General features: G+C 52.0%; 1 protein-coding gene across 5 annotated transcripts in view; it reads right to left on the reverse strand.

Moving 5' to 3' along the window:
• The window catches only part of PALD1 (phosphatase domain containing paladin 1), a 167082-nt gene that overhangs the window by 88725 nt on the left and 64888 nt on the right, over positions 1-13469 (reverse strand). The gene's annotated exons all lie outside the window — the stretch shown is intronic.

Here is a 13469-nt window from a genome sequence, read left to right on the forward strand (position 1 = left end):
GGTGTGAAGAGGCCTCAGCTTGGGACTCGGCCCCGGGGGCAGAGCCGCAGCAGCTCTATCCTCCTGGCGCCCCTGCTCCAGAGGGGACAGAAGCCTGCTGCCCCCGAGATTCCAGCAAGGATTCTGAGGAACATCTTGGGTGGAGAGGTCAAGTGATTCCTTCCGAGCCCCTACTGGCAAGGTAGGGTGGAATTATCTCTAAATTCAGACCACTGGGTCAAGGTGACGCCTGACACCCACCAGAAGGTCCCGTGGGCGCTTCCTGCCCGACCGCAGTCTGTGATTTGAGACAATGACCCATCTTCCTAGCAAAGCCCTGGTTTCCTTAAAATCACCCCAGGTTGGTACTGTCTGGGGAGGAGGACAGGCCAGCCACCTCCAGTAGATAAAAATAGTGGAGCTGTTTTTAGATGGCCTGGCAGGCCAGGCTGTCATTAGCTGTGGTGGAGCGGACAAGGCTTCCTCGTCCTTTGGGGACTAAGCACTAAAACAGACGGGGCCCAGGGAAGGTGGCCAGGGCCCTGGGTTCGTCAGGCCTCTCAAGCCTCCAGTCTGCCCAGCATCAACGCGGGCCCCGAGATGCACTGCTCCTTGCTGGGCCACTTGGGAGAGGCCCATGGAGGCAGGGCTGGAAAGCCTCCCCGGGTGTGCCCAGGCCCCCTGCGTGCAGGTGCCAGGCTGAGCACAACGCACGTAGATCTGATGAGGAGATTCTACTAGGTCCTCCAGCAAACCCATGAAGCAAGAGGGACATTTCATGGTGCAGATGGGGCTCAGCAAGGTCACAGAGTTCCAAGCTGGGACATGAACTCCAAAACCCCAGCTCTCCTAACACCCTAGGCCTCTCCACCACAGTCAAGTTCAAGTGCTCCCTGCCTCACTCTTGCTTCTGTACCTTTACCCTCTCTCTTCTTCCTGCCTGGAATGCCCTCCCCTCCGCCGGGGCTGGCCGCGTTCAGCTTTCCCTCCAGGCCCTGGACAAGCCACTGCTCTCCGAGGCTCTGAACCATCCAGCCCCACCGCGCCCTCCTCAGCCTCCTCTGCTCTGCACCAGTTCACTAACTACTGCATTACATTCCATCGTGAGGGCTTCTAATTGCTTCTCCAAGGCATGACTGGTCTCCTCAAGACAGCGATACGCCGGGGCGACAGGCACCAGATTATAGCCAGGTTTCCATCTCCGCCTCCTTCCCACCACCCTGAGTGTCTGACTAGGACCCAGCGTGCAGAGGGTGCTCAGCTGGTCAACGGGCACTCACTCCCTGGGTCCTGTCACCCTTTCAGTGTCATACTCTCAGTGTCATCTAGGACCGAGCTTCCAGATTCCCTGGGGACCCCCACGTGTGTACCTGCGCCGGGGGCTCCGGACTCAGACGTGCAACTGCTGCTCAAGAGCTCCGCATGGACAAGGTTCGGGCTCCTCAAATCCCACAACACACTCCACACGGGCCTCGGGACCGCTCCCCAAACCTGCCCTGCCCACAAGCTTACCGTCTCATAGGCAACTCCTGCTGCTAAGGCCCAAACCGACATCCCTCCTCGACTTCTCCCTTTCTCAGCCCCACATCCAGCCAATCAGGGAATCCTGCCAACTCTATGTCAACACACCCCCAGAAGCTGCCCCCTCTCACGCCCCAGTCAAGCCACCTCATCTCAGTGAGGGCGCCTGACTGGCCTCCCTGCCACCGCCCTCAACCCCGCCCCTGCTGTCTATTCCCAGTGCGGCACCAGAGTGACCCTGCGGGAACCTGCGGTCATTACTGGAGCCTCCCTGCTGCCCTCTCCCCACCCGCTCCCCAGGAACAAGCATGGCCTGGCAACCACCGCCCTCCAGCTGAGGTGGGGTCCAGACTGGGCGGGCGGCCGACAGCCCTCAAAGATGGTCAGTTTCTAAGGGGCAGGGTCCCAGAGCTCAGACCCCACCCTTCTTCTCAAAATTGAACGCCATCCCCCTCCTTGGGAGCTTTGCATGAGTCCCTGCAGACTCCATCCTCAGGCCTGCATGGGCTTGAGGGGCCTCACGCCCAAGGATGCTTTCCACGCCTAGTCCCCAGAAGGGAGAAAGGGGCCCTCGCCCCAGAGGCAGGTAACTGATTTTCCAAAGATGTCATATTTTGATCAGCACTTTCAAAGCATGAAGGGGCTAAACCTGGCACCATGTGCTTCTCTGATGTTCATCCAACAACCACCGTTCACCCTTAGACCAGGCTCTGGGATTCAGTGCTAACCAGACACGGTCCTGGCCTCAGGAGCCCACTGTCCCTACACATAACCAAGGGAGTCAGCCTGGTGTCCCAGCCACCGTACACCCCACTCTCACCTCACCAGTACCCAGGCAAGTGCTCACCACCACCCCTCAAGGCAGGCAGGGCAGCAGTAGTGACCCCGGGTGACAGATGGAAAAGCAGAGGCCCAGGCAGGTCAAAGTGATTTGCCCAAGGTTGTGCCGGAAGTTACTAGCAGAGCCTGGGCTAGAACCAGGGTTTCCAACCCCCTCCCAGGGCTCTTTTGGTTGCTGGAGAAGAGCGCCCTCTCCTGGAGACCAATGTTGTGGACAAAGAACCAAAAGATACAGAGATGGTGGGGGCGGGTTTCCTATTTAATCACACAATGACTTACTCAACCGTCCGCTTTCCATCCGCGCACAGGCACATGTCTGTGAAGCCCTACTTGTGCCAGGCAGGGTCTGAGTCAGGGTTTCAGGGATGAGCCCTTGCACGTGGACAGAGATGAGCAGCTGAAAGAGGCACCTTTAGTGACAACCACAAACTTGACAATGACAGCAATAAGCACAGAGGCAGGGTCTCAGGAGACGGAGAGGGTGCGGGGGGCGGGGGGAGGCAGGGAGACGGTGGGGTTGAGATCTGAACCCCTCCCAAACCACTGAAAATCCCAAGCCTGATGGCGCACGTTCAGAAACCACGCCTGGCACCCCATCAGTGTTCACTGGATGGATGCTGTCGAACAAACCAGCATAGTCCCCCTGGAGGGTGGAAGCGGTTCCAGCTCAGCCGTATGATGGGAAGGAAGGGAAAGCAAAGGAGGTCTCAGCTACTGAGAACATGAGCCTACTCACACACTCTCACACTCACACTTACACACACAGACCCACACCCACACACTCCATCTGAATGAAAGCTGCTCACCAGTCCACTGGCTCTATTTTGGCCTAGTTTGAAAGAGCCTTGGGAAGCAACCATTTTCTTCCACCATCTTTTACGCGACAGCTCACAGCATTCCAGGGTTGCTCTAATTGCACGGCCTGAGACCCTTTACCTACCAGAATGAGGTCTCCAGGGAACCACTTTGGCCAAGCCGGGGTCTTGGAGAGACAGAGAGAAGCCTCACTTGGGGCTCAGGGCAGAGCTGTCTCTCTCTACATTTCTCTTAAGAAATAATCTTCAGGACCGGGGCTTCCCTGGTGGCGCAGTGGTTGAGAATCCGCCTGCCGATGCAGGGGACATGGGTTCGTGCCCCGGTCCGGGAAGATCCCACATGCCACGGAGCGTCTGGGCCCGTGAGCCATGGCCGCTGAGCCTGCACGTCCGGAGCCTGTGCTCCGCAACGGGAGAGGCCACAGCAGTGAGAGGCCCACGTACCACAAAAAAATAAAAAATAAAAATAAATAAAAAATAAAAAAGAATCCGCCTGCCAATGCAGGGGACACGAGTTCAATCCCTGGACTGGGAAGATCCCACATGCCGCAGAGCAACTAAGCCCGTGCGCCACAACTACTGAGCCTGTGCTCTAGAGCCCGCGAGCCACAACTACTGAGCCTGCGTGCCACAACTACTGAAGCCCGCGCACCTAGAGCCCGTACTCCACAACAAGAGAAGCCACCGCAGTGAGAAGCCCGCACACTGCAACGAAGAGCAGCCCCCCCTCGCCGCAACTAGAGAAAGCCTGCGCAGCAACGAAGACCCAACGCAGACAAAAATAATAAACAAATTTATTTAAAAAAAGAAATAATCTTTGTCCTTGCGGTGCTGAGCTGGATCTCTTTGACCTCTTAGCAACTCCGCACCAACCCAGGGCAATGCAACCAGGAAGGGCTGGTGGCTTCCTTGCCAGCCCTTTTTTTCTGCCACAAGAGAACTGTCCCCTGGGTCGTGGCCACCACAGTGAAGGAAAGGAATGCAGGCCAAGGAGTTGGAAGACTGGTGCTAATCCTGCCTCCAGCTGGTCACAAAACTTCATTAGGCCTCAGTGTCTTCCTCAGGAAAATGGGTCTAATAAAATGCACCCTCACCTCCTCACCAGCTGCTCTGAGGACCAGAGGAAAGAGACGGAAGTTCTTAGAAAACTCAAAAGGCACGGCTCAAAGTTAAAGCATCCTAGTCTATAAAATAAATCTCAATTTGAGACCAAAGGACGTTTTACTTCTCTCCGTGTGGTTACCTTCACCTCAGATTTTCCTCAAACTCCTTCTGAAGGGACAGACGGGAGACACATCAGACTGTCTCAAACACAGAACACACACAGAATTAATGTCACTAGCCAAGGCTAAGGAAAAGTGCCCCTGGCATTAATGATTCTAACAGGACTTCCTTCAGGAGCCCTGACCTTGGTTTCTGTCACAAATATTTTCCCTTTCCAGGCCCAGCAGGAAACAACTCATTCACCAGATGGTGTCACCACTGTGGGCTGGGGGCCCCTTGGATTCTCCTTAGTCGGGGGCCCAGCCTTCTCACCTCTATTCCAAACTCATGGAGTGGCTTAGTTCAAAGGACTTTCTCTTTCTTTTTTCCTGTTGAGGCATTTTTTAAAATACCCTGAGCATTGTGGCCCCCTCACACACACGGGGTGATCAGGCCCTGACCCAAACTCATTGCCTCTATAGGAATGGAGAAGGCATCACGGGCTGCAGCCCCCAGAGGCCAGGCAGCCTGAGACAGGCCTCGGCACAGAGAGGCGTCCAGACTGCTACACCGGGGAAGGTCTGTCTCCACGGAAAATGTGGGTGCAGGTTTGGTCCCATGCCCTTCTACAGCCATGACCTGAGTGTGGGATGTCTTCTTGTCCTCTGGGCTCCTCCCCTTACTCAGGCGGGGAATACAAGGGCAAGGACCATGGCTTCCAGGCCTTATGCTTTCCCCCAGTGGGGCTGCAGATGGGCAAGGGAGGTAAAACTGCCCCCTCTTCCTTGGGCGGCAGTGTGGCACAGTGGAGAGGGCCTGATCTGGGAGTCGGGGGCTGGAGTCGTGCTCTCCTCCTGCCATCATCTACCAGCTGTGTGTCCTCGGACAAGCCCAGGGCCTCCCTTCCTCAAATGGAGGTAATGTTACAAGCTGCCTTCGTCAGGCAGAGGCACACAGGGAAGACTAAGCCAGACTGTGGATGTGAAAGTGTATAGTCAGCCTGGCGTGGACATCTCCCAGGCTGGTTCTGAGCCTGGCGTGGACACCACCCAGGCCCCATGTGTCCTTGGCTCCCCCGCCTCTAGCAATGGCCTCCAGCAACTCCCAGCCTCCCCTCATGAGCCCTTCCGTCTGCCCTCTCCCGGCCCACCCCCACCCAGTCACCCCCAGACCCTCATCACAGACTCCAGTGCCATCCGAGTCTGGAGGAACATTAGGGCTTACTGAGTACCTCCCCTCGGCTTTAGAGAAGCATCTTCCAAACCTCCCCTGGGGACGGGTAAATCCAAGGGAAAAGCAAGCACCGGCCCTGCCTTCCTGCCCTCACTGCATCTCGGGCAAGTCTCTTTCTGGAAGCACAGCAATTAATTAATGCAGAGGGAATGAGAGAGCCGGTATATCACCATTTTGCAAACCAATGAAATAAGGAATCCAGGGGATGAGCACCAGCAGCTGCCAGGTCACAGTAGAGACCACAGCAGCTTCCAGGCCCCCGTGGCAGCACACAGCACCACCTGTGACTGTGCCGGCCCAAAACCAAGCCAAATCTGATCAAGCCTCTGCTCTACCCATTTACAGGAAGCACAGGAACTGCAACACAGGCTCAATTAAACCCACAGGTGCAATCAGCAAGATCCAGACTGTGGGACGCCCGGGAAGATAACCTGGTTACCTCATCACATTCACTTCAGGGGAGGAAAGGAGGAGAAATGTTCTAGACTCATTGAGACTTAAGGGCTTCATGAGCCAAATGCCACCTGTGGATCTTGTTTGGGTCCTGCTCCAACTGCAGAAATACGTCGTGAGATCAGTAAGAAAATCTAACACTGACTAGGTACTGGAGGATGAGAAATCACTGTCGTTGTAGGTGTGATAATGGCATTATGATGGTCTTTTTTTTTTTTGGCCACGCCGCAGCTTGCGAGATCTTAGTTGCCCAACCAGGGATCGAACCCGTGACCCCTGCAGTGGAAGCACAGCGTCCTAACCCCTGGACCACCAGGGAAGTCCCTATGATGGTCTTTTTTTTAAAAGATCCCTTCTTTGATGGATATGCTGAAATATTTATAGAGGAAGTAATATGAGGTCTGGGACTTGTTTCAAAATAATCCAGTTGGGGTAGTGGGCGGCACTGGTAGGGCTTCAGATGAAATAAGACTGGCCCTGATTCCTGAAGCTGGGAGGTGGGCACACAAGGGTCTGTGAAATTATTCTCCCTACTTTGAATTGTTCTGTTTGAAATTTTCCAAAATAATTTGAAAAAATAAGTTCCTATTTTTCAACTCAGTCAATAATCCTACTTCTAAGAATCAGCCTACAGAAACAAGCCACACAGATGAAAGAGCAGCATGTGCTGTGAGGCTCGTGGTACCATCACCTGCCCAGAGAACAACAGGAAGTAATCTCATGGGCCACCTCCACAGGAAGAGCAGGTGATGCTGGAGTACATCCACTCAACCAGGTATTATGCCGACATTACATAGGATGATGTAGAGGCTCTCAACAGACAGGCTAAAGTGTCCACGAGCTCAAACTATTTATTAATGAGCCTCTCCTCATTCTACTAGAATATAAGCTCAGTGAAGCTTCACTCACTGTTCCATCCCCAGACACAGGACAGGCGCTCAGTAAGCATGTGCTGACTGAGCACATGTTTAAATGCAAGAACGTCATCCAGGTGAATAAGCAGGACAGCTTGTGTACACACTGTGATCACCGCTGTGAGAGGAAGTGAGCCCACATGCACGAAGACCAGAAAGAGAAGGCAAAACTGAAACCATCCCTGGGAGGCTGGGTAATGGTCTAATATCATTTCCAAAACCACAAACAAGCTACAAACAGTCCTCATCGCTGTTGTGTGACTTCGCCGTGCAGACGGAGACTTACACACACTCTGAGCCCTCCTTTCTGCTCCACGACAGAGCAACCTCCACATTCTCTCGCTCTTCTCCACCAAGGGCCCGAAATAGTTTTACTGCTGGCAGAAGTGCACTCGCCGAGTTCCAGGAGCCGTTTTCTTAATTGCCTGTGATTAAGGTGTAAGCTGACTAATGGACCTGGCAGGGCCAGGGAAGGGAAATGCACTGTTTGGGGGATCTGGGGTGCAGGGCAGGAAGCTGAGGAGCACGTGCTGCTGAGAGTCTCAGAATCCCAAGGCTGTGGGATCCTGGGAGGAAACCTTCTGATGGGCAGAATGTGGACAGGACCTGGAATGTTCCCAAGCAAATGGAGCCCATGTAGGCGATACACCCCCAACCTGAGCCTGGGCTCAGGTCCATTTCCATTCAGAGGTCCTGGGTGCCCAACCAGGCGAACGAGAGTCACCTGCACATGCAGCACCTGGCCTGCTCTGAGCAGACAACTGCAGGCTCCACCAGAGAGCACCCGGGGGCTTCCAGCTTGAAACCAGAGGGCAGGGGTCTAAATAAACAGCCAGGTACCAGGGGTGAGACATGGCTGCCAATTTCCAGAGGAGTCGGTCCATCAGAGGGAAAGGGTAGAGGAAGCAGCTGCCTCTGGAGCCTCAGCAAGCCCACCACAGCCCACCAGGGCAACAGGGACTGAGACCTGGGGTCAAGGGCATCGTGGTCAGGGGAGGGGGGCTCGGGGCTGGGAGTGAGGATCTTTGCCTCTCATCCCTGATCTGCCATCAACTCACGTGGGGCCCTGGGCAGTCCGCTCTCCTGCTCATCTGTAAACAGAGAGGTCACATGCTCTCTAAGTCCCCTTGGCACTAAAATCTGAGAGTCTGTTCAGGGGGTTTGAAGCTAGGAAGAACATCACAGGACACTGTGCCCTACAATGATCCTTGGGACCTTCCATTTTCGAGCATTTACTGTGTCCTTCCCACACACAGCCCTGCGAGGAAGCAGCATTAGTCCAGCCTGTAGGCGGGGGGACAAGGTAGTCAGAGGGGATGAAGATGGCCCTGTAGGAACCCAGCGCCTTCCAGCGCCCACATCCTCGTTTCTTCCACCAGTCAACCCAGGACAATCTAACCTGCTTCCTTCCCATCCACACGGGGATTGACGGTCATAATTAAGTCCATTCCAGGGTCCACACACACACACCTAGCTGGCCAGATGCCCCTTCAAATCTGGAGGCAGCTGGGACAGCTCAGATCACCCTGACCTCAGGCAGGACAGGGGCTCTGGGTCCAGTCAGGCCAGGGCGAGTGCAGGGTGACCCTGAAGGAGGCATTCTGCCTGTCTGACTAACGTAAACAGTGGCCTCGTCGCAATTCCCAAATCTAGGTCTATGACCAGTCTCACAACTCCACAGGAATTTAGAAATATAAATCTTTTCAAGGACTGTCCTCTATTCTGAGAACACCCACCCTACTTTTCTGGTACTAAAATATCCTTTCTTTTCTAAAATGCCAACCATGTTAGATGGTAGTTGGGTTTTTTAATTTTTGCTTCTTTACTTCCTTCCTTCCTTTAAAATGAACACATTTAACAAGGCTACATATTGGCAACCCTTGAAAAATGCTTCCCTTTGTTAACACTGGTCTGTGAAACCTGGGCTAGGAATAAGGTCTTTGGATTCTTTCTTTGTTCTCTAACAGCACTTCCAGGCTGGAAGGCGTCTATGATTAGACGACCTCTGAGATTAGTGTCCTTATAAGAAGAAATACCAGAGAGCCCCCTCCCTCCCTTCCCTTCTCTCTGTACACACAAAACACACACACACACACACACAGAGGCCATGTGAGGACACAGTGAGAAGGCGGCTGTATATAAGCCAGGATGAGAGCCCTCACTAGAAACTCAATCAGCCAGAACCTTGATCTTGGACTTGCCAGCCTCCAGAACTGTGAGAAAATAAATTTCTGTTGGTTAAACCATGCAGTCTGTGGTAGTCTGGTATGCCAGCCCAAGCTGACTAACACACTTGTGATACCCTCTCTCCCTCTCTAAGTTTCTGTCTCCCCATTACAGGGTAACACTGTATGAGGCCAATATAACCCTGATGCCAAACCAAATACATCATAAGAAAAGAACTCTACAGATCAATAGCTTTTATGAATTTGATGCAAAAATCCTCCACAAACCAAACGTAGCAACATATAAAGAAGATCGTACACCATGACCAAGTAGGATTTATCCCAGGGATGCAAGCTTGGTTTAATATCCAAAAATTAATTCCAACAATATACTATACCAATAGAATAAAGGGCAAAAACCATAGAATCATCTCAATGGATAGACAAAAAGCATTTGACAATATTTAACATCTCTTCATTAAAAAACACAATAAACCAAGAATGGAAGAGAACTTCCTCAAAGGATATCTGTGACAAACCCACAGCTGGTATCAGACTTAATGGTGAGAGACTGAAAGCTTTCCTCTTAAGATCAGGAACAAGACAAAGATGTCTGCTCTTGCCACTTCTAGTCGACATTGTACAGGAAGATTTTGCCAGGGCAATCAGACAAGAAAATCAAATAAAAGGCATGCATACTGCAAAGAAAAAAATAAAATATCTCTACTTGCAGATGACATGATCTTGTATATAGAAAATTCTAAGGAATTCACTAAAAAAATAAAAGTATTAGAACTAATAAACGAGTTCTACAAGGTTGCAAGATAGAAGATCCATATACAAATATCAGCTGTATTTCTATACAGTAGCAATGAACAAACTAAAAAAATAAAACTAAGAAATCAATTCCATTTATAATAGCATAAAAATAATAAAATACTTAGGAATAAATTTAACAAAAGAAGTACAAAACTTACACTCTGGAAACTACAAAACATCATGTAAGAAATTAAAGAAGACCGATATAAATGGAAAGATACCTCATTTTTTCATGGATCAGAAGAGTGACTATTGTTAAGATGGCAATCCCCAGGACCTCCCTGGTGGCAGAGTGGTTAAGAACCCTCCTGCCAATGCAGGGGACATGGGTTCGAGCCCTGGTCCGGGAAGATCCCACATGCCGTGGAGCAACTAAGCCCATGCAACACAACTACTGAGCCTGAGCTCTAGAGCCCAAAAGCCACAACTACTGAAGCCTGCATGCCACAACTACTGAAGCCCGCGTGCCTAGAGCCCGTGCTCCGCAAGAGAAGCCACCGCAATGAGAAGCCCGTGCACCACAACGAAGAGTGGCCCCCGCTCGCCACAACTAGAGAAAGCACCTGCGCATCAACAAAGACCCAATGCAGCCAAAAATAAACTAATTAATTAAATTAAAAAAAAAAAGATGGCAATCCCCAAACTGATTCCCTGCCTCTTCACAGCTGACTCTGACAGCAAGAGTGCCCCGCACACTCTCCCCTCCCTCTTGGATCTGCTTGGCCCCCACTCAGGGACCTTAGGGACCCCCATCCACTCCACTCTCTGCCAGAGCACCCAGATGCGACCTCCTAGAGGGGCAGAGAGACACACAGTCTCCCATGCAGGGAGCGAGGACTCCAGGCCCCATTTCACCCACAAAAGTTCTCAGTGACCAGCTAAGAAGCCACAGAATCATCTGGGCTACAGCTATAATGGATGGCTAAAATCAAAAAGGACAATCACCAGGGACTTCCCTGGTGGTCCAGTGGTTAGGAGTCTGCACTTTCACTGCCGAGGGTGTGGGTTCAATCCCTGGTCAGGGGACTAAGATCCCACAAGCCACGCAGCCTGGCCAAAAAAATAAATAAAATGTAAAAAAAAATTTTTTTAAAGGACAATCACCAGTGTTAGTGAGGATGTGGAGAAATTGGAATCTTCACACACTGCTGATGGAAATATAAAATGGTGCAGCCACTTTGGAAAACAGTCTGGTAGTTCCCCAAAAGAGTAAACCTAAAGTTATAATATGACCCAGCAATTCCACTCCTGTGTATATTGAAAACACGTCCACACAAATACTTATACATGAATGTTCATAGCAGCTTTATATTCATAATAGCGAGAAAACAGAAACAACCCAATGTCCGTCAACTGATGAAGAGATAAACAAAATGTGATATATCCACACAACAGAATAGTATTCAGTCATAAAAAGGAGTGAAATACTGATACATGCTACAATGTGGATAAACCTCAAAAATACTATGCTAAGTAAAAGAAGCCAGTCACAAAGGTCCAAATATTGTATAATTCCATTTATATGAAACGTCCAGAATAGGCAAATCCCCATAGACCGAAAGTAGACTGGCAGTTGCCTAGGGCTTGGAGAGGGGGAAATGGGGAACGACTACTAATGGGTACAATAGGTTTCTTTCTGGGATGATGAAAATGTTCAAAAGTTGATTGTGGTAACGATGGCTACACAACTCTGTGAATATACTAAAACCCACTGCCTTGCACACTTTAAATAAGTGACTTGTGTGGTGTGTGAGTTACATCATAATAAAGTTAGTTAGTTACATAATAAAGCTGTTATAAAAAGGAGAGAGCAAGAGGGCAAGACACTACAGCGGCAGAACCCGCAGTGTGGTCCCCGCCCAGGAGCATCAGCATCATCTAGGAGCTTGCTAGACACCCAGACCTACAGAATCAAAAGCCTGGAGGTGGGCCCAGCAATATGCATTTTAACAAGTCCTCCAGGTGACCCTGAACCTCACTAAAGTTGGGGACTCCTGCTTAGAGTACGTGGTACTTAACCTTGACTGTATTTTGGAATCACGTAAGTTACTTTAAGAAAAGCTCCCTGCCCCGGCCCCCATAGCAGACCAACTAAATCAGACTCTCTGGGGATGGAGCTCAGGCATGGGCCTGTTTTAAAGCTCAGAGGTGAATCTGCGCAGCCAGGGTGAGAAGAACTGGATTAGAGGGTGTCTCAGGCACCCCTCCTCTTCAGGTCTTTTGAGTTCGACCCCGGCTCGCTGGTGCCACCTGGTGGCCACATTGGGGAATGACTCTACATCTTGCTTCTGCCCCGACCCTTATCTCTCCATCACCAACACCAGGAAGCCCAGGAATGGGGCTCAGGGATTCCCCTCCTCCCACTGCAGAGGTTAGCACCATCCTAGCCTTTGGAACGGAGATGAGGGGGCTGGCCTGGCGGGGAGGGGGCGAGAGTCCTCTGCTGGCTCTGCTTCCATTAAAACACCCCACATCCCAAAGGCAGCCAGAGCATCTACTGCTGAACATAGCCCCAACCATACCACCCTTCCCTCCCGCTGCCAACAGAGTAGAGCTAACTCACCCACCCAGCCTCATCTCTGACAACTTCCAACACAACTGTGTTCGCAGGCACCGAAGCACCTTCACTGCTTCTGAACTCGCTTCGCACCTTTCAGCCTCCTGGCCTTCGCCCAGGCGCTCCCTCCCGCCTGAAGTGCCTTCACCTGGCTCTCATTACTTCGGGATTGTTCAAGGCCAGCTCTGTGGGACCTCTCCTCTTTTCCCAAGGCTCACGTCCCCTTGATGCTCCCTGCTGCACCCTCGGTGTGCCCCACAATGAACATCCACGGCTGCAGAGCTCAGAGTGGGGGAGGACCTATCACCTTTGGGGGGGTGGGGCGGTCCCTAAATTGCCTAAAGGCAGTGAAGAGCTAGCAGGGCCGGAAGGAAGGGGCTGTGGAGAGGGGGGCTCTGACAGAGTGTGGTCAGTGTGGGGAGGGGGCCTATGGTGCTCTGAAGCAGGGCTAGGCATCCTTTTTCAACTATTCGGGCCTCCAGCTACAGAGAGAAAGGGAAGCGTCAGTTCTCCGCCCTCTCGGGGTGTCTTGAAAGGAGGAGCTCAGGCTCTCAGTTCACTGCTGCCACCTGGTGGCAGAATACGAGACCACCATGAGCGAGACCCACAGGCCACTTCAAAGGGGATATACAATGGAGCTGCTGGCCCTGGGGAAAATGAGCCCATCTTCCAGAGCTCAGCAAAGTCCATTTTCTGAAACTCCTTAACCCCCTTCCCCACCCCAAATTTGGCAGCCCTTCCAAGTGACCTCTGACCTTGGGCATAGCCTGACCCCAGATGGCCTGCCTCTAGCCCAACACCCTTTTTCCCAACCGTGGTCTGATCGATGACCCTAAGCAAAGGTTGGCCTGGATCAGCCATTCACAACATGTGCCAGGTGCAGGCTGCGCGGGGGCTGGCTTGGAGCTGCCTCTTCTCTGCAGCGGCCACAGGCAGAAGCTGACCTTGGGAACTGCTGGCCCACAGCAGA

The sequence above is a fragment of the Mesoplodon densirostris genome, chromosome 1 (assembly GCF_025265405.1).
Source record: "Mesoplodon densirostris isolate mMesDen1 chromosome 1, mMesDen1 primary haplotype, whole genome shotgun sequence".
Classification (NCBI taxonomy): Eukaryota; Metazoa; Chordata; class Mammalia; order Artiodactyla; family Ziphiidae; genus Mesoplodon; species Mesoplodon densirostris.